The sequence below is a fragment of the Suncus etruscus genome, chromosome 17 (genome assembly GCF_024139225.1).
Source record: "Suncus etruscus isolate mSunEtr1 chromosome 17, mSunEtr1.pri.cur, whole genome shotgun sequence".
Taxonomy (NCBI): Eukaryota; Metazoa; Chordata; class Mammalia; order Eulipotyphla; family Soricidae; genus Suncus; species Suncus etruscus.
This window is the reverse complement of record NC_064864.1, coordinates 32,876,370-32,895,697: the sequence shown is the minus strand read 5'-3', so window position 1 is coordinate 32,895,697 and position 19,328 is coordinate 32,876,370. Positions and strand designations below refer to the sequence as shown.

Below are 19,328 nucleotides of genomic sequence, written 5' to 3'. Positions count from 1 at the left end.
GGGACAGACACTTTGATAAAGAAGAAATACAAATGGCCAAAAGGCACATGAAAAAATGTTCCACATCACTAATCATCAGAGAGATGCAAATCAAAACAACTATGAGGTACCACCTCACACCACAGAGATTGGCACACAACACAAAGAATGAGAACAAGCAGTGCAGGCGGGGATGCGGTGAGACAGGAACTCTTATCCACTGCTGGTGGGAATGCCGACTAGTTCAACCTTTCTGGAGAGCGATATGGAGATTCCTCCAAAAACTGGAAATTGAGCTCCCATATGATCCAGCTATACCACTCCTAGGAATATACCCTAGGAACACAAAAATACAATACAAAAACCCCTTCCTTACACCTATATTTATTGCAGCACTATTTACATAGTAAGACTCTGGAAAAAAAAACAAGATGCCCTTCAACAGATGAATGGCTAAAGAAACTGTGGTACATATACACAATGGAATATTATGCAGCCGTCAGGAGAGATGAAGTCATGAAATTTTCCTATACATGGATGTACATGGAATCTATTATGCTGAGTGAAATAAGTCAGAGAGAGAGAGAGAAAGACAGAAAATGGTCTCACTCATCTATGGGTTTTAAGAAAAATGAAAGACATTTCTCAACAATTTTCAGAGACAAAGAAAGGAGGGCTGGACGTTACAGCCAACCTCATGAATCTCACCACAAAGAGTGATGAGTTTAGTTAGAGAAATAACTACATTGCAAACTATCCTAACAATGAGAATATATGAGGGAAATAGAAAGTCTGTCTAAAAGTACAGGTAGAAGTGGGGAGGGGAGGAGGGATATATGGGTCATTGGTGATAGGAATGTTACACTGGTGATGAGGGGCTGTCATCTTATATGACTGAAACCCAACCACAATCATGTTTGTAAACCAAAGTGTTTAAATAAAAATATTAAAAAAAGATTAAAATAAATTATGTTTAAAAGTCACTATGATGCTAATGTAGTAGTATCATCCTACACCATCTCTGGTGAGGGCTAAAAAAGCTTTAACTTAACTGTAAAATATCATTTGACAGAGTGACTAGAGGGGGAGGGTGGGGTGCACCCTCTGCTTAGGTCTTAACTTCTTGCTCCATTTTACCCTGCCAGTGCTCATTGGCAGTACCAAGGATCAAACCAGGGAGAGTTGTGTTATCATATTATAACCACCTGTGATATCTCTCTAGCCTGAGAACTGCTATTTTTTCAAGTTTTATAAAAGTATAGAAACATTTTCCATTTCAATAAAAATTTTTAATTGTCACAATTTATATATGAAAAACCTGACTTAACATCTCCACGAAATGATAAAGAAACCTATGACTCAAGGTCAGAGTGAACACATCAAAGCTGGTTTTAGAATCAATATCCTTAACCACTATAGTAACTGGGCATATCCTAACTGGGCATTATCACAGCTGAATTAACTTCAGTAACTCTTTAAAATGTTAGAGTTTGGGGCAAAGAGCACATCAGTAGGGTATTTGCCTTGCATGCAGCTGATCCTGGATGGACGGTGGTTTGAATTCCAGCATCCCATATGGTCCCCTATACCTGCCAGGAGTGATTTCTGAGCGCAGAGCCAGGAGTAACCCAAGTGTCGCTGGCTGTGACCCAAAAACCAAAAAAAAAAAAAAAAAAGTTAACGAGTTTGCTATCATATAATAGTGAACTTTCCTGTGTGGCAAGAGGTATGTACTCAGAAGCAGAACACCTCTGAACACATGCATGAAGCCCCTGGTTTCATTCCTAACATCAGCCCACACTGCTGAGTGTGCTGCCTTGTATTGCAACTGTGGTTTCTGGCAACACAATCAATGGACAACCTCTAATATGCCACAGCCAAATATATGCAAACACCCTAACAGCGTATAACCCCCGCAAGAATCATAGTCAAGTTGTGTGAGAACAACACCCAAAACTATGTGAACCCCCACACCAAGTCACTGCAACAAGCAACAAAGGTAAATGCTCACCTCCACTATAAGGGAAATACAAATAAAAACTACAATGAGATATTACCTCACATCTGTAATAATAGCCTATACGACAAAGATCATAAACAACAAGTGTTGGCAAAACTGTGGAGAAAAGAAACATTATTGTACTTTGTTGAGGGGAGTGTAAACTAGTCCAGTCTATATGTAAGTTTTATATGCTAAAAATCCAGTAATTTTACTCCAGGTATTATCAGAAGAATATAAAAATGCTTACTTAAAAAAATGCATGCACTTCTATGTTCACTGCAACACTATTTGCAGTCACCAGTCACCCAAGTGCTTGAGGACAGAGTATTGGATAAACATGGTGTGGCACATGTACATGATAGAATAGTAACTGTCTATTATAAAAGCCTGCCATTTGTAACTAAAGGGAGTGAGTTGAAATGTGTACTAATGAATGATACTCATCCTAAAAAGAAAAATAATGAATAATGTCATTCAGATGGGAACATTCAAAATAAAATAAAAATAAAGTAAGAGAACAAAGCCAACCAGGGATAATTTGATTAACAAAACATTAATCAGAAGGGATTGAGAATAGGACACACAAAAAATGGGATTGAGATAGGACACACAAAAGATGGAGGGAGTGAGAAGGGAAACCATCTAATGATGGTGGAAAGATTCCAACATTTTTGTGGAAATTTTGAAGTGGTGAATAAAGTAATCCTAAAATAAATGCACTAATATCAATCAAAGTTACTTTAAAAAATAATGGCATCAACATCTATATGCTGGAAAAGATAAAAAAGATATTCACTTTGGCAATTTCCTAAAAAACTGAATATGTTAGTATCATACAACCTAACAATTGAACTCTGTATCATTTACCTAGGGCAATAGGATAAGTAGGGCAAAGTCACATAAAACCTGTACATACAGGAGCCAGGAACAGCTCAGCAGTAGAAAGCCTGTCTTGCAAGCAGGAGGCCCAAAGGTTGATCTCTAGCACCTCATATGTAAATAATGATCCAAAATCACTGCAGTTTGTTATGGTAAGCACCCCAACAAAGTATGTAACTGCTAACGAGCACCACAATTAAAAGTGAGGAAAGATGTCTACACACAAATTTTTGTACAACTTTAGTCATCTGTCTTTCAGTTAAACAAATTATAGTACACTCATACTACAGAATCATACACAACAAAATAAAGAGGATAAGAAATAAACCTGGATATGCAACCATCAGGAGCACGTTTTTTTTAATAAAAACAAGCTGATGATACCTGATTCCAGTAATATACTTGAACAAACTTTAGAAATGGAGAATATATTAGTAGGTTGTCAAAGGTTAATAAGGCAGAGGGAGAAGAGGCAGAGGGAGAGGTTAAGAGGCAGAGAAAGAAGAGAGCATATTTATAAAAGAAAACAGGGACCAGAGCAATAAATAGTACAATAGTTAAGCCACTTGCCTTGCATGCAGGTTTGCTCCTCAGCATCCCACAAGGTCCCCTGAGCAATGTCAAGAGGAAGACAGAGTCAGACAGACAGAGACAGGAAAACATAAAGCAAAAATAAGCAAGCAAAAATGGATTCTTATCAGATAATACTCTGCCCCTAGATTACTCAACACTGGTAACAATATTCTATGCTTTAAAAAATATTAACTTTGGGGGAAATTGGGTAAATGTTAAAAAACATCTTTCTGCATTATTTTACAACTACTGATGAACCCATATTTATCTTAAAATGGAACATTTAATTTTTAATAGTTATAAATGATAATGCCTTAAATGAGCAAAGAAAAATGATGGCCACGCAAAGATTTCAACATATTTTTAAGACATAAAATATGGGAATAGTTATTCATTAAGCAAGGCAGAAAAGCGACATCATAAAGCAAATGGAAAACTGGTGTGCTGATAGGACAACAATGGGGCCTTGGATTAACAGTGTGGCAATCTTTTGTCTAAAAAATAAAGATAAGGTCTACAAATGAAATAAATGGTTTCTTAGCCATCTAGCCAATCAGAGATGGGGAGCTGTCATAATATAAATTGTACAACTAGCATTTGCTTAGTCATCTCTCTGTAGGTATTTAGGTACTTCACATAAAAAAAGTAAATGATGCTCCAACTAAGCAATGAAAATAACTTATTCTGGTTTTGATTATGTTGGTTATTGGCACTTTAAAATTACTAGACGCAAATAGATGTAAAGTCTACTGAAGACTGGACTGACAGAAAAACAATACCAGATTTAGAATGCCTCTTCCAGAACAAGACAATCTCTGTTAATTCAACTTTCTACATATAGGCCATTTAATCCAGAGATCATACTCCCAACATCTACTGTAAATGTAGGATATGACCAAGTGCATAATAGAAAAGAAAATCTCCTAGGATGATCCTTGGTTACATGAAGGAGGGGGGGGGCTGTAAGTTTCTCCTCCAGGAACAAAATCAGTATCTAATCATAAAACAGCCCTTCCCTTCCAAGAAGAAGACCCTTCCTTTATAAGATCTATATCCAAAAAAAGTACAGAATCCCTGAAAGAGTGATGCCATGCTTCACCTTTAAAATGGGATCATTTACTATTTGGCATGACAAAAAAATTAGTTCAGAGTTGCTATTCATGGTATTACCATGAACAGCACAGTGCTTTTAAAATGTTCATATGCATACAAATCACTTTGTTTTGACGGAGTAGATTTGTGACAAAGCATGAGATCATATCTAACAAGCACCAAGATGATGCCAATTTGGTTGGTAGAGGAATACACTTCGAAGAGCAAGAGGCAAAATTACCAAAACTAGAGGTAGAGGAAGAACAGGTGATTATCTGGAGAAACTGAAAAATCCAGAGAAAATGAAACCCAGCTGGAAGTAACCTCATATCAAAAGAAATCAAAAGATTCAGTCTTCATTTCTCTAAAATAAAAGTTTTCAGGTTACAAATGTAGCACTTTAAACTGAATTTAAGTTTACATTAATCAAAAAGCAGAATTATGGAACATTCTAAGATAAAATGCTTCCCCAAAGTACTGATATTGACAGCGTGATATGATAGACCACCTGGTAAAAATTAAGAATTGTATATGAAAAATTATATAGGAGACAAAACTAAAGAGCTTGCCTTGCACATGGCTGACCTGGGTTCTTATCTCTGGAACAGATGGTTTCCTCAATCCCAACTAGGAATGACATCTGAGTGCAGAACTAGGAGTAAGTCCCGAGTACAGACAGGTATGGCAGAAAAAATAAAGTATACAGGTATAAAATTAGTAATTTAACTTTTATTTCTAAAAATACATAAGAAAGGAAATGCAGTTGCTAGGAAACTAGTTTTAACTGGTTAGAGCACATGTCTAGCACACACAAGGCCCTAGCAATCAATCTCTAGCACTATATGATTCTCCAACACCACCAGTTCTAAGTCATGATAGCCCTAAGCACAACCAAGAGGCCTGAACATCAAACATTAGACCTACACCATACAAAAAATTGTATGCTCATAGAAAGTCATGCCTGTGAGCACCAGAAAACATGTACAGATTGTTCATATTACCACCCTACTATTAAGGAAAATTACTGTTAACTCAATCATTCCTCAAGAATATAAAGGTCAAATTATAGAATATATTGTATAAATGTCAATGAATATGCAATTCAGCAATTCATTACTGAACTAGTTATATAAAAATATAGATGAACATACATGAATCTCTACATGGGATTAAATATCATAATCTGACAAAGGATTAGTATCTAAAACATTTAAATAATTTATAAAAATCATCAACAGCAAACAAACATTAAAAATGAGGCAAAGAGCTGACCGGAGATCTCTCCAAAGGCAGATACCTGACAAGTGCATTCAAAAGTATCACAATAACCAAGGAAATGAAAATCAAAATGACAAATGAGAATATTACCTCACACTAGTAAAAATGGCCAGTTGCTAGAAAAAATGAAATTAAAAACAAACCTGAAGCCAAAGTGATAGAATGGCTGGCTTGACCTGTGTTGGACCCCTGAAGCCCCATTTAGTTCCCTGAGCCTATCAGGAATAATTTCTGAGCTCAGAGCCAGAAGTAACCCCAACTGTTACTGGATATGACCCAGAAACAAACAAACAAAATCTCATATACTTCTCATTTAGCATGAAGAATTCTCCAAAATTTTAAGTTAGAATACCAGTAAGTCTATTCCTAGATATCAATCCCAAGAACACAGAAACACTCATTTGAAAATTATTTGATAGTTATACCTATCTATTTTTATAAAGCACTATAGGTGGAACCCGGAAAATACTAGAATAGGTGAATGAAAAAATAAACACAAAGGAATACTACTTGGCTATAAAACGAAAGCTTATAGTTTGCTACAACTTGAAAGCAACTGGAGGTAGGGGTCATATTAAGTAGAGTAAGTCAAACGAAAGATAAATATCAGATAATCTCACTGATAGGTGGAAAATTTAAAATAAAAAAGGCAATGGCTAATGAAACAAGCCCTTAGACTCTCAACAGAACAAGTTAGCTGAGAGGGTGAGCTGTAGCCAGGGGAGAGGAAAGACAAGTAAAAACTTAGGGGCAATGGTAGAGGAATATTGGCACTTTGGGGGTAGGTATAATAATACTTTTATGGTACAGTAAAACTGTATATCTAAAGTAAAAATATTATGCTATTAAATCATTATCTAAATAAAACTGTAAAAGTATCTACAAAATTATTCTAGTATTAAGTTCAGCAGCACACAGGTAAAAAAACAACAAGAGTCACTAGAAAAGGAAATAATAAAAAGCAAATTTTAGGGTACTAAGTATATCTGTGAGAAGGTAAGAAGATACAGGGAGAGGGTACAACCAAGGGATATATTAAAACTGATAATGTTACCAAAGTAGTCCTACATTCTCTGATCCTTGTAATGAACTGTACCAATTGGGCAAGTATTTCTAGGAGTGATTTCTTCTACTAGCACAAAATGCTGATATTTTTCTTTCTGAAAGCCTGCCTGATATACAAGTCTCAGTCTTCTCAGCATCACTATTAGTGACCCCACCAAGCTGGAAATAGCAAGTAAACATTGATGGTGTGGCACCAACAACCTCATCCTCTAAAACTTGAGCTGTAAGTATAATCTGACTGTGGCAAATACTAGTTTAGAAGATAAGAAATAATAATTATAGGGGTCAGAGGACTAGAACAATCGCACAATGAATAGTGTGTTTGCCTTGGATAGGGTACTTGCCTTGCACACCATCCAACCCTTGGACCCCCAGCATCCTACTTGGTCTCTTGAGCTGACAGAAGTATTTTCTGAGCACTGACCCCTGAGTACCACCATTGTGGCCCAAAATCCAAAAACGAAAAGGACATTATAGGGACCAGAGCAGTCATAATGTCAAACTTTTTGAGCATTACTGATGTAGGTTCCATGGTTTCATATATGTAGCTTTTCATCATTTTCTAAAATTGATCAGAGAAACAAAAGTTCTAAATATAAGCATACTCTAAGCACATTATTAAAAACGTATTAACTGTTTCAAAAAATTCAAAGTGGAAAAAAAATTCAAAGTGGATAAGATGCTTGCTTGCCTTGCATACAGCCAAATGGGTTCGATATAGGGTACCCCATATGATCTCGTGCCCACCAGGATTGATACCTGAGTGTAAAGCCAGGAGTAAGCCTTGGTGTGGGCCAAGAAAAAGACAAAAAAGAAAAGAAATAAAACACCTCCTCTTAACTAAGATGGAGGGATGGTTGCAGTATCAGTTTCCTAGCTCATAACAGAAATTGACAGCAAAAAGGCAAAATAAATGACAGGTTGTCTTCATTTCCTCTCAGTCCATTCGAATGTCCCCACCACCATCCAGAAGCACCACAAGGTGCAAGGAGTTTCCTTTTTTATTATCAAACTTGCTGAGAATCAGTAAATCTCTTTGAACTCTAGTTTCTAAAAACAAATTAGAAAAACCCTACATTTTTCTTAACTTACAAAAAATTCCTCTGCCTATTCTGGGAGGGTCAATCAATATACCATTCCCTCACATTGCTTGATGGTCAGCCATCATACAAGAGGGCACATTTTCTTCTAAAATCAGTTCCCTGAAAATATGAAATTGTCTTCCTTCAGTGTCTCACAATTTAGAATATGGTCACCTTTTAAAAAAAAAAACTCTGATTAGCTTAGTTCCATTTTTCATATTTTTCAGAGGAAATCATCTTAATCCTTTCAGAGCTCATAAAACCTAGGGGGAAGGGAAACTCTTATTTGTGTCTGAGCAACTAAATTATGTGAACAGACTAAATAACAACAATAGAATACATTAACTTCTCCGGGGTACAGGACGCAAGAAAAGATGACAAGGGATAGTTCTTTATCAGAATACCCCTGATCTTTCCCTCTGTATTATGAGATATATTTCCTTCTGCAGTATGAGGCATTGTCTCTCTAGCCGCATGACATCCAGTAGAACAATCAAGCAAAAAACAAGAGAATACAACAAAGGGGCTTCCAGATCAAACGAACAACTACATCAAAAACATCCACAACTCTGAAATGGAGCTTCTAAACCTGGAAGGGAGGACTCTGAAGAGTTGGAGGATGAGAGTTTTTGGTTTTTTTTTTCCTCTAACACCTTGATTTTCAAAAGAAGAAAGGCTCAGCTGGAATAGAAAGGGCGGTGGGAGTGCAGGAAGCAGCATAAAAAAATTTCAGAATGACCTTCTCCAATTCGTTTTTTAAGGGACGTGGGCCAGGTGAACATGCAAGAATCCAAGTCGTGTGGCTTCGATTCATGTTATTAAGGGTAAAAAAAAAAATGCAATAAAAAAGAGAGAATATGCATATGCAATAAAAATAAGAATATGCATCTGCTTTCTTTCAGGCTGCTTCCAAGAAGAGGATGTCCCTGGAGATGGATGCCACACGTCGAAGGAGAAGAAGGTGCTCGCACCATCCCTCCTCCAGACTTTCATCCGACACTCAGGGCAAGGGCCAGGCACCAACTCACCCCGGCGACAGGGCCTCAGCGCCTGAGCAGCTGCTGTCGCTGGCCGGGCCTCAGAGGCAGCCTCGCTCTCCTGGGGAGCAGCAGGACCCCCACGATCCGGGCGGGCTCGCTTTCGCCTTGCAGCCCCGAAACCCGGCAAGCAAAGCGCAGGGCCCAGATCGCTGCCCAGGGCCCACCTGTCGCGGGACGCACCGCCAGCAGCCGCAGCCACACCCCCGCCGGGCCGGGGCCCGGGGCGCGGCCGCTGCTTTCACGCGACCACAGGCAGCCAGTGGGAGACGCGAGGGGGCACGGCCGTCCCACGACTTTACCTCAAGTGGGCTCCGAGCTAGCGGCTGGGCCGCCCCGGCCTGGCCCGAGCATGCCGAAGAGGCGGACGCTGCAGGTCCACAGCTGGTCCGCCACCACCACTACTCGGCCCAGAAGACTGACTGGCCGGTCACATGACGCGCGCGTCACGTGGTTGCCCCGAGGGTGGGCGGAGCTGTTGCTAGGCGACCCGGCGGGCCGCCGCTGGCGGAGGCGGGGCTTCGGGAGGCGGGTGGAAGCTGTGGTAGGGCTAAGTGGGTCACGCGCCTGCGTGCTTCTCCCACCCACCCTGGCTTTGTCCTGTAGTGATCCCCCGGCCCGAGAGGGGCCCGGAGAGAGAGCGTGGTCGTAGGGCGTTTGTCTTGCGTGCAGAAGGATGATGGTTCGAATCCCGGCATCCCATATGGTTTCCCCGAGCCTGCCAGGAGAGATTTCTGAGCTTTGAGCCAGGAGTAACCCCCCAAAATCCAAAAATAAATAAAGAAAAGAAATGGGAAATTAATTCCGTGGACATCCTGAGGTTCCATAAGGAAAAGGAATCCACATTCCAGATCCACAGCTTGCAAATGGAAGGAAAGAGAGAGGAAACCATGGTTCTTTCTTTCTGGTCCCTATGTTTCTTTTCTGAAATGGTTATGCCCACACCTTCTTTCTACGCCAGCCTCCTATCATATTAAGAGTAATCAAGATCTGGTCCAATAAAACTTTATGATGACAGCTACTACATTGTTTTCAGTTACTGTGTTTGTTGTTGTTTTTACCAAATTTGATTTTCTTAGATCAAGTTTGGTAGAAGTGAAGCTTAAGCCATTACCATTTTCTTCAAGTATCATTTAAGACTCATAATGTCATTTTAAAAAAACGATTCCTTTATATTATGTCATCGTAAATTCATGAGAGAATTATGAGGATGACCTACAAAAAAATCCAGAATTGTTTTTGTTCTTTAGGTATGACCTATTGGACAATAGATTCTTTCAGGTTATTCTGATTCTTCTAAGCAATTCTGGTTACTTTGCAGACATAACTAAGAGGAAACTGACAGGGTCAAAAGAGTAGGCTCAAAATATTCTACAATTCAGCACAAGGCTAGAGTCAAGAATACAGCTCCATGGTAGTGTACACTTCACAGCATCCTACCATTCCCCCAACCCCCACATACACAGGCACCCTATTTTCTACAGTAAACCTAAAACGCCATCATTACAAAAAGCCCAAAATACAATTAATATTTTTTGGAGGAAGCTACCTCTAGCAATGCTCAAGAGTTACTCCGACTCTGTACTCAAAAATTACTCCTGGCATGGTTCAGGGCCATTTGGGTAGCCTGGGATTGAACCTGGGACAGTCGTGTGCAAAACAAATGTCCTACCAGCTGGACTATCACTCCAGCCCTACAAAGAAGAATCCCCACCAAAGAAGAATTTTTATATATCCACACCAGATTAATTTTTTCTGATACTTCAAGGAGATGTTCCATAAAGAACAGAGATTAGAGAGAGAAAAGCGAGTTGTCTGCCCTAAAGCAAGGCAGGGCTGAGGGGTGGAAGTGGGTGTGTATGTGTGGGGGGAGAATACGAGACATCAGTGACTGGAAGGGTACATTAGAGAAGGAAGGTGTATATTGTATGACTGAACCCCAACAATGAACAATTTTGTAATCATGGTGCTTAAAATAAAGCAATTTAAAAAAGAACAAATACGAATAGTATCTTTCAGTGATACATCCTATGCTTAGACCAGAATCAGAAACACTCCCAAATAGTTTTTTGAGAATCTAAAGTCACCCTGATAACAAAAACAGATAGAGAAGCCACAAAAAAAAAGGAACTAATTTTCTTGATGATACAGATGCAAAGATCTCCAACAGCATACTGACAAAGTGGATCCAAAAGAACATCGAGAAGGCATACACCATAACCAAGTGGGATTCATCCCAGAAACGGCAGTGATAGTTTAACATACACCAGTGAATAAATATAATACACCTTATAACAAAAGGAAAATAAAAATTAAGTGTATCAATAGATGTATCAATAGATGCAGAGAAAGCATTTGACAAGGTCCAACACCAGGTTATGATTAAAAACTCTCAAAAAGCTGGTTATTGATCATTTGAAACAATAAATGCCCAAGATTAGCTAAACAATCCTTAGAAAAATAAAAACTAGAAGCATCACTTTTTTCAATTTTATACTATAAAGAAATAGTTATTAAAACTATATGGTATTGGAATAAAGACAGACCCTTAAATCAATGGAATAGACTTGAATATTTAGAAACCCCAAACATATAATCAATTAATCTTTGATAAAGGGGCTATTATTGTTATTGTTATTAAATAATTCTTATTGAGACCAAATACAGGTATTTTCCAATAACCAAATGCTAAAATAACCTTATGATTTTAACCCCATTTCTCACTATTGTGACATTATAGCCTTTTTATTTACTTGTATACATCTTCTCTAGGAGGTTGTGCTCCACTCTTTAAAGGGCTTGGATAAACTATGATCGAGGCTTCATGGTTTGGTTCTGGAACCCTGTGTAGTTGCTGGCTAATGAAACTCCTTAAAAATTTTAAACATTTTCTAGGAAAACTTTTTTGAGTCTAGGCAGTTAACCACTCTGAGCCTCTTCGTCCCTTTAAAGAAAAAAATTATCTGTTGAATAGTACTGAATAAAATACCATTGGCATGGGAGGGAGAAGGTGAGAGAGAAACTGTTGACATCGGTGGCGGGAAATATACACTGGTGAAGGTTGTTGTTGTACATTGTATGACTGTGACTTAATCATGAACAACTTTATCTGTGGAAAGAAAACTGTATTATGAACAACCTAGTAACCATAGTGTTTAAGTTTAAAAAATAAAACTCAGTAATACTTTACTTCAAAAACTAAACTAGCATAGCACTTTGAAGAGTAAAATTCAATATTATATTCAATAAATAATAATCATATACTGAGTAGAAGATATCAGAGTCCTTAGGTAAAGGAATTTGACAAATTAAAAACATCCAAGTCATTGTGACCTGGACTGCATTGAAACTAGCATTACCGAGGAATCTAGGCTCAGTGAGAAAAAGTCTTTGAAGTTAGAATGGACTAGGATGCACTAAAAATAGATTGTTTGCAGACAACCAACTGTTAACTCCAAAGGCAATGCTAGTCTTGTAGCAGCAGAGTAATTAGAATGCTTCTTAGGTGAGAGTGGGAATTTAGGCCTGAGGCATATGACCAGCCGTAGTCAAATTGACTTTCCAAGGAAGATATAAATGAGGATCTAACTTTTCTAGTTTTATTATCAGAATTTGTCTGTAAACAACAAGATGTATATGAAATACCTAAAGCTATACAACTCTATAATGGCTTCTTTTTTTTTTTTTTTTTTTTTTTTTTTGGTTTTTGGGCCACACCGTTTGACGCTCAGGGGTTACTCCTGGCTATGCGCTCAGAAATCACCCCTAGCTTGGGGGGACCATATGGGACGCCGGGGGATCGAACCGCGGTCTGTTCCTTGGCTAGCGCTTGTAAGGCAGACACCTTACCTCTAGCGCCACCTTCCCGGCCCTATAATGGCTTCTTAAACTGTGGATCATAACCCCATTTGGGACTGCAAATCTGAACTTGAGATCATTTTTTTTATAAATTTTATTGAGGCCAATGTGAATTATAAGTCTTTCACAGTTAAATTTAAGGTATATAGTGTCAGTGAATTAGGGCAATTTCCATTTCCATACCTCCACCCTTGGCATCCTCGACTGCTAGTACTGTAACAGGTACTTTTCCATAATAGCTTGTTGTAGTTTGGATCTCTTGATTCTATTGTCATAGACTTTTGGTTGGTATTTAGGTCTGATCTTTTTTATTTCTACTCAATGTTTGTGAGACTTCTTGCCTCTGGTACCAGCCACTTTTTTTTCTCAATTTATGAGACAGAACAACATGAATCATATTCTATGGTTCAAAAAAAAATAAAAAAAGAAAGTGGGGAGGAGCTTCTGCTTAGAAGCTATAATTTATAAATTTAAATTTTGTTGTTGTTGTTGTTGTTTTTGGGCCACACCGGCATTGCTCAGGGGTTACTCCTGGCTGTCTGCTTAGAAATAGCTCCTGGCAGGCATGGGGGACCATATGGGACACCGGGATTCGAACCAACCACCTTTGGTCCTGGATCGGCTGCTTGCAAGGCAAACGCCACTGTGCTATCTCTCCGGGCCCTATAAATTTAAATTTAAAAAAAGAAGAAAAAGAAAAGAAAAGAAAGGAAGGAGCTGGTGTGGCAAGGTTTTTGTTTTGTTTAGCATTTTTTTTGCATTGGCACAGTAAGTATTGGGGAAATTAGAAACGAAATTTCCATGGCCTGATACAGGTGTCTCCAATGTTGAAGCATACTGTTATTAGATAAACTACAGGCTCCAGATATATTTTTTTCGAACCCCCATGTCATTTTATCAGTTGTGCTTATCAAAATCAGCCTTCTATAATTAGAGAACTTGGTATTTGCACAGATTCTAGAACAAAGTCTAGGATAAAGTCTTTATGGTTCCAGAAGTTCTACTCACAGAACTCACAGTTGTTGTAGTCAGTCTTCTGTAATTAGTGATCTTGGTTTTTGCATAGATCAAAGGGTGGAATGTCCTCTGATTTCATCTCACAGTTAGATGATGAGGTAGGGCAACCTGCCCTTAGATCAAGTTGTTGCTGTTTCCTCAATGTCAGGATGTTATATAAACCTTCCCTGGCACAAATTAGTGCCAGAGCAGTATTAGGGACTCCCACGAGGAGAGTTTGATTCCTAATGCTGTTGCAGGGAACTGTGCCTGTTCTAAGGTTGGAATCCAGGGTTTGGGGTTAGACAGTTTTGGTCTGGTCGCATGAGGTCTAAGTCAATTCATCATGACAAATGTTCAGAGTCGAAAGTGACCCTGTATTATAAAAGTTATGGGTTCTTATCCCTAGTAAATAAGAGCTTTCTATACAAAATATTTCCGTTTTAGTGTGCCTATGCAAAAAGGAAAGATGCCATATTATATTATTGGTACATTTGGGGGTAAAAATGGGAGGCTATACAATATCTGTGTCTGAGATGTGTACAATCTCTGAGCTTTTTTTTTTATTATTATTCTTTGGTCCACACCCAGTGATGCTCAGAAGTTACTCCTGGCTGTGTGCTCAGAAATCACTACAGGCTTGGGGGACCATACGGGATGCCAGGGATCGAACCAAGGTCCTTCCTGGATGAGCTGCGTGCAAGGCAAACACCCTATCACTGGGCAATAGCTCCACTTCCTTACCTGAGCTTTTATTCCAAGAAAGGCTTTTCTACTAGAATTTTGTACTAAGCAGAATTAAAACAAGCAGGAAAAAAAAGGGATGGAAGAGGCTCCTTTACACTTAGAGATAAACACACTAAGGCGTATAACTATTAAGGAATTAACATAAAAAGAAAATATAGATATACCCATTAAGTCTTTTGAGATAGTTTTGGGGAGGTGTGATTCAGGGCACAGTTTCATCCCACACTGTGGTCTCGAGTCTGATAAATGGTTTATAGCAGTAAGGGATCAGGTAGTGTCCTTAAGCTAGGGGTCTTTCTGAGGGGAAGAGTGCAAAAAGGGGCCACATAGAATGAGTCAGCAGGAGTGGTGGTTGCAGCTTCTTGCCAGGACAGGAGATGTAGGACTGAGAAGGTGTTCTTTCTATTTGGGAGCTGGGTGGCACTTTTGGGGGCTAGGGATTAGTCTCGGTTTCTAATGAGTTAAGAACTGAGAGTAGGGCCCGGAGAGATAGTACAGCAGCGTTTGCCTTGCAAGCAGCCGATCCAGGACCAAAGGTGGTTGGTTCGAATCCCGGTGTCCCATATGGTCCCCCGTGCCTGCCAGGAGCTATTTCTGAGCAGACAGCCAGGAGTAACCCCTGAGCACTGCTGGGTGTGGCCCAAAAACCTTAAAAAAAAAAAAAAAAAGAACTGAGAGTAAAGAGGGTTAAATAGGGAGAGATAAAGAATCAGAATGGGGGGGGTGAGAAGATAGGAGTTCTGACAGGGGGGTGGATGATAAGTAATAAGTAATAAATAAGAGGGGCTATATACAATATAGGTATGGATTGTTCATAATATAAATTAGGCAAACATAGTGGAGTCCCCTACATACAACCTCATGCTCAAGTACAGACAGACATTAAAGATCTAGTCATAGGTTGTAGTTGGAGACCTGTACCCTATGGGATAAGCTGGAGCGCTTAAATAATTGAACTAGTTTTTCTCTCTGCAAATATTAGCTGGGTGTGACTCCCCATAAGTGCTAGCCACCCCAATTTAGAGGTCCCTAACTTTTTTGAGTGTAATTGAGATACAGGGGAGAAAAAACCAAAACAACAAAATAAAAAAAAAAAGCTTTTAAAATCTGTGTGTAAACAGTTCCTCACCTCTCACCCCCTCAGCAGCATAAGCCTGTCACAAGCCCATTTCCCTGTGCAAGGATAAGCTGGCCATGACTCCTCCATAAGCACTCATCACCCCAATTTTGCAGACCCTAACTATTTTGAGTGTAATTGAGAACAGAAGGAAAAATCAGCTTTTAAAATATAACTGCGTGAAAATGATCCTTCTCCCCAACCCCCAGCAGCCCTGACAACTGATCAGGAGTTCTCAGAGGAATCTACATATATGCTCTCTGGCAATAAATAGTCCACTGCTCCACAAACTTCACTGACACTTCAGGCTATATCAGACAGTCCTAGTATCCAGAACAGGCCCAAATTCTTTCTTCCTTAGAAAATATATAGTCCGGAGCCAGTGAGGTGGTGCTAGAGGTAAGGTGTCTGCCTTGCATGCGCTAGCCAAGGAAGGACCACGGTTTGATCCCCCAGTGTCCCATATGGTCCCTCCCAAGCCAGGGGCAATTTCTGAGCACTTAGCCAGGAGTAACCCCCGAGCATCAAATGGGTGTGGCCGAAAAAAACAAAGAAAAGAAAAAAAAAAAAAGAAAAGATATAGTCCAAGTAAAGCTGCTCTCTGCTGTTATCCAGACAGGGCAGACATCTTAGATCTTCTCTGATGTCCTGCGGCCTGGGATTTTGATCCTTTCCACCATTCTTCCCTAAGGACTCATCATCTTCAGAAGTGAGCTGTCCACCCCACAAAGGGTGGAGTCAGAGGAGCGCAGCTGCTCTACTTCACTTCATGACTGCACGCATCTTCTAGCCAATGAGAAATAAGCCACAAGACATAGAAAAATCCACAATACAAGTGTGATAATGGGAAAACAACGCAGGCAAACACTAGGCATAGATAATGAAGATGGCAACTCTGATAACCTGAAAACGGCCAACCACCTAGTTTCTCAGAAATGGAGTTTAGAGAAGAAATATGGAAAATATTCATAGAACTCAAAGAAAGCATAGATCAAGATGAATGGAACACAAATAAGAATCAAGAGACTATGAAGATAGAAATCAGAAAACTCCAAACTGAAATAACAGGTCTAAAAAACTCAGTAGACAAATTGAAAACCTCAATAAAAAATCTCTCCAATGGGGTAACAGCAGCTGAGGATAGAATCAATGAGCTGAAAGATGAGATGCATAACAACTCCATACAGCAAAAAAGATTGAAAAAAAAGCCTTACTGCAAATGATCAGACAGTGGAAAAAATTACTCAAAGAATGTGAAAATAGAAGTCTTTGATAAGTTCAAAAGAAACAACTTAAAATTCATTGGAATCCCAGAGACCCAAGAAGAAAATTCATATGAAAGAATCAACAGTCAAGGACATAATTACAGAGAAACCCCTAGAACTAAAGACTACATGCAATCGAATACCCATCAGACAAGGACTAATATTGAAAATATACAAGGTATGACAGAATTTAAGAAAAAAACATATAGCCCCATTAAAAATCGGGGAGAAATGAACAGACACTTCCTCAAAGAAGAAATACAAATGGGCAAAAGTCACATGAAAAAATGCTCCATATCACTAATCATCAGGGAGATACAAATCAAAACAACAATGAGGTACTATCATTATCATAGGCCTTTGAAGTGACAGGTTGATTGAACACCTGTTTAATATAAACAGCTAGTACCATTGTAGAAGGTTTCTTTGTGGTATAAAAGAGAGTGAAGACGGGCCCGGAGAGATAGCACAGCGGCATTTGCCTTGCAAGCAGCCGATCCAGGACCAAAGGTGGTTGGTTCGAATCCCGGTGTCCCATATGGTCCCCCGTGCCTGCCAGGAGCTATTTCTGAGCAGACAGCCAGGAGTAACCCCTGAGCACAGCCGGGTGTGGCCCAAAAACCAAAAAAAAAAAAAAAAAAAAAGAGAGAGAGTAAAGACTTTGTGTTTCTCCTCTTCCACTTGATTTGATTGCTTCTCCTTGCTATACCCAGGCACCTATGGTGTTCAGAGTATCCACCATTAGACCATAGTGTTTCTTCATGGAGTTACTCTAAATACCACATATAAGTAATATCATCTTGTGTTTATTGTTCTGGTTTATTTCATTTAAACAATATTTTCTAGTTGCAATCAAGTTGCTGCAAATTGCATGTTTGTAATCATTTCTTACTGCAATATAGTATTCTACTATATAGATGTACCACATTTTCATGACCCACTCATCTGTTGTTGGACATCTAAGTTGATTTCAAGTCTTGGCTCTTGTACTGAGTGCTACAATGAAGACTGGTGTGCATACATACTTTTAGATGTCTTTTTATCCTGGGGATAGATACCCAAGAGTAGGATTTCTGGGTCATATGGCAAATCAATTTTAATTTACTGAGAACCCTTTATACTGTTTTCCATAGGGGTTGGACCACACAATATTCCCACCAGCAGTGCATAAGAGTTCTTTTCTTACCACATCCCCACCAACAGAGATTGGTCCCATTATTTTTGATATGTGCCATCCTCATTGGTGTAAGATGGTACCTCATTGTTGCCTTGAGTTGGATTTCTCTAATGATAATTTATGTTGAGCATGTTTTCAAGTGTCTATTGGCCATCTGTTGGTCTTCCTCAGAAGTGTCATCTCTTCTCCACATTTTTCTTTTTTTCTTTTCTTTTTTAGGTTTTGTGGAGCTAATCTTTCTGAGTGCTTTTTTTTTAAATTATTTTTATAAGTCCTTCACTGTAATATTTTAGGTACATAGTGACATTAAATCAGGGGCATTTCCACCACCAATGCTGTCCTCCCTCCATACCTGTTCCCAGCATGCATCCCATATCCCCCTCTTTACCCCCCCACCGGGCTGCCAGTATAAGTGGTCCCCTCTGTGTCTAGCTTGTAGATTGAGTATTGATTCTGTTGTCATTGGCTTTGGATTTGGTGTTTAAGTCTTACTGTTTTTTGTTTCTACTTAATGTTCATATGAATGTTTGGTCTTAGTATCTTCCATTATTTCTCCCCCAATTTGTGAGTTGGAACAAGATTGTTCAAGTTATGAGGTTCTGTTAGAAAGAAAAAAATAAACAACAACAACAACAACAACCTGAAAAGCACCACAGCAATGAAGACAACAACCACACAATAACCATATTCCTAAAACTAAAATAAAACAAAGAAAAAAAAAGAAAAATAATAAGAAAAAAGCAGGAAAGAAAAGAAGAATAAAAAGAAAAAACAACAACAATACAAAAAAATTAGTCTGAGATTTTTTTTTTTGCATAGGCACAGTAAAACTTGGGGAAATTAGAAAGGGAATTCCCTTGGCCTAATAGATACAAGGTTTCTCCATCCGTGAAGTATACTGTCATGTGAATAACTACAGGTTCTGAACATGTTCTTTTACTCTCCCCTAGGCCCTTTAGTGGTGGCTAGAAACTTTCCACTCAGTAGTGGATGATAAAATCAGGTCTCTGTTGTTAGAACTCTTGGTTATATCCTAGATATAAACTATTTATCTGAGTGTTGAGTGCAAATATTTTCCCATTTGGATAGCTGTCTCCTAGTTTTAACCAGTGTTTCTTTAGCCATACAGAAACTTTTTTCTTTGAAATAGTCCCATTTATTTAAGTTTGATTCTATAGCTC

The 19,328-nt window shown here is 38.9% G+C and overlaps 1 protein-coding gene across 2 annotated transcripts in view; it reads right to left on the bottom strand.

The window, feature by feature from the left end:
- The window catches only part of MARCHF8 (membrane associated ring-CH-type finger 8), a 113,470-nt gene extending 104,068 nt beyond the window's left edge, over positions 1 to 9,402 (bottom strand). For both annotated transcript variants that reach the window (XM_049790680.1, XM_049790681.1), the window contains exon 1: positions 9,290 to 9,402. The gene's annotated coding sequence lies outside the window, so the exon portion shown is untranslated. The remainder of the gene's footprint in view (positions 1 to 9,289) is intronic.
- Positions 9,403 to 19,328: the final 9,926 nt, after the last annotated feature.